We start from the raw sequence: 2,500 nt of genomic DNA, 5'->3' as shown, positions 1-2,500 counted from the left end.
TACAAGGTAGCTCGTGAGTACTGAGGGCTCGTCCGGGATTTGAACCCGGGACCTCTCGCACCCAAAGCGAGAATCATACCCCTAGACCAACGAGCCATAAACACCTGGTGGTAATAGAAGAAAAATTCGACAAATCTCCATTGTAACTGAAATGCAAAGAAAAGGTGGGAAAGAAGATTTTGAGTTTTGTAGAAGCTGTACAAGAAAGTTAGGGTTATTTCAACAAATGCTACAACCAACACCGGAATCCGATAGCTGGATGAACTTGATAGTTTCACATGAAATCACCGGCTTTTCCAGAATGAGGTGTTCCAGAGAGGACAGTTCTTTTCCTCTAGCTTCACATGTAGACTCACTTGTTACAAGGTCACTTGTGAGTACTGAGGGCTCGTCCGGGATTTGAACCCGGGACCTCTCGCACCCTAAGCGAGAATCATACCCCTAGACCAACGAGCCACAAAAGACTGATTTTAATACAACAAAAAGCAGACAAATCTCTATATTATCTAAAAAGCAGAGTCAAATGGTTCCATTGATTTGACTGTAATTTTTCTTCTTTTTGCAGAAGATGTGACAAAACACAAAAGTCAGGACAATTATTCCACCAACACTGGATTACGATGGCCGGATCAACTTGACATAACTTTCCTATGAAATCAGTGGCTTTTCCAGAATGAGTTGTTTGAGAGAGCACAGATTTTTTTCCTCTAGCTTCATAAGCAGACTCACTTGTGTGTACTGAGGGCTCGTCTGGGATTTGAACCCGGGACCTCTCGCACCCGAAGCGAGAATCATACCCCTAGACCAACGAGCCATAAACTCCTGGTGGTAATAGAAGAAAAATTCGGCAAATGTCCATTTTAACTGAAATGCAAAGAAAAGGTGGGAAAGAAAATTTTGAGTTTTGTAGAAGCTGTACAAGAAAGTTAGGGTTATTTCAACAAATGCTACAACCAACACCGGAATCCGATAGCTGGATGCAGGGCCGGCTCTACCTAATTTAGTGCCCTAGGCGAGATTACTCATCCATACTGTCACACCACTGCATTAAGTTTGTTGTGTCATTCTATTTCACTTAATAAATCACTTAATTTTAATTGACTAAAAATTACATTTACTGGCATTACTAACAAGGTTGTACCATTCAGTAACAACAACAATAACATAGTAGTGTGTCAGAGACCACAAACAATTGGATAAACTTACATGCTTCAGAGAGTGGTGTTTCTGTGGATGTGTGATCAGAAGGCCCCTCTCCAGAAGCTGTTTGAGGTGTCTGTAAAAATTTTCTGAGTGCATCTAGACAGACAGAGTAAATGTATTACATTACAAGCAAAAACAAGTAATAAGAAGAAAAATAAAAAATAATAATAACCTGCTGCAACTTGCATCATCACTTGGCTACTGAATTTCAGCACAATATCAAACGTGATAAGACAGTAGGAGAACTAAGCACCAGCAGCAGCAACTGTGTCAGTGGGCACACAGTTGTTAATATACTAGTGATGACTATGGTAAAATTAATTTTCAACTCGACCAAACATAATGATGACGTGATGAAACTGAAATAAAATACCAAATCAGACCGGACATACAGGCAGAGATGATAACTGTGTAGAAAACTAATGAAAACTCATCACAAACATAAACAGCGCCGATGCAGTGCGCATTTCACATTAAACGCGGTGTAGCTAGCAAGCAGAAATAAATAAAACGTCTTCACACAAAACGGCATGATTAAAAAATGGTACAGCCTAATTTTACCTTTATATTGTAACTTCCTCTTCTCCTCCTCTTTTCTTCTCTTTTTGTTCTGCGCACCCGAGGGCTTGGACGGCCTTTTCATCGCGTAACAAAATCATCACCTGTCTGTGACCTGACCTCTGATCCCTCTGACCCGTCATGTGACTCAGCAGCACCACATTTTAGGAACATCATTGTTTATTTATTTGTTAATATTTTAATCATTTTCAAGAGAGAACACACAAAGGAGGGCGACTGGGCATAGAAAATTATTTTTATTTTTATTGTTTTTAATTTGTTTTTGTTTTTTTCTCAAGGCCAAGGGTGCCTGGCGGCGCCCCTCCAGCATATGGCGCTCTAGGCGACCGCCTATATCGCCTATGCCAAGAGCCGGCCCTGGCTGGATGAACTTGATAGTTTCACATGAAATCACCGGCTTTTCCAGAATGAGGTGTTCCAGAGAGGACAGTTCTTTTCCTCTAGCTTCATATGTAGACTCACTTGTTACAAGGTCACTTGTGAGTACTGAGGGCTCGTCCGGGATTTGAACCCGGGACCTCTCGCACCCTAAGTGAGAATCATACCCCTAGACCAACGAGCCACAAAAGACTGATTTTAATACAACAAAAAGCAGACAAATCTCTATATTATCTAAAAAGCAGAGTCAAATGGTTCGATTGATTTGACTGTAATTTTTCTTCTTTTTGCAGAAGATGTGACAAAACACAAAAGTCAGGACAATTATTCCACCAACACT

At 40.7% G+C, this 2,500-nt stretch overlaps 4 non-coding genes across 4 annotated transcripts; all 4 read right to left on the bottom strand.

Moving 5' to 3' along the window:
- Nucleotides 1-24: 24 nt before the first annotated feature.
- On the bottom strand, nucleotides 25-96 carry trnap-ugg (transfer RNA proline (anticodon UGG)). The gene has a single exon. It is a non-coding gene; the product is annotated as a tRNA-Pro (tRNA).
- A 288-nt stretch (nucleotides 97-384) lies between these two features.
- On the bottom strand, nucleotides 385-456 carry trnap-agg (transfer RNA proline (anticodon AGG)). The gene has a single exon. It is a non-coding gene; the product is annotated as a tRNA-Pro (tRNA).
- Nucleotides 457-742: 286 nt separating this feature from the next.
- trnap-cgg (transfer RNA proline (anticodon CGG)) lies at nucleotides 743-814 on the bottom strand. The gene has a single exon. It is a non-coding gene; the product is annotated as a tRNA-Pro (tRNA).
- Nucleotides 815-2,272: 1,458 nt separating this feature from the next.
- trnap-agg (transfer RNA proline (anticodon AGG)) lies at nucleotides 2,273-2,344 on the bottom strand. The gene has a single exon. It is a non-coding gene; the product is annotated as a tRNA-Pro (tRNA).
- Between the last annotated feature and the right edge of the window lie 156 nt (nucleotides 2,345-2,500).

Source organism: Semicossyphus pulcher, unplaced genomic scaffold (genome assembly GCF_022749685.1).
Source record: "Semicossyphus pulcher isolate SPU_LCO1_2020_fin unplaced genomic scaffold, fSemPul1.0.p SCAF_10, whole genome shotgun sequence".
NCBI lineage: Eukaryota > Metazoa > Chordata > Actinopteri > Labriformes > Labridae > Semicossyphus > Semicossyphus pulcher.
Note: the sequence above shows the minus strand (reverse complement) of the source record. Positions and strands in the feature narration are given on the sequence as shown.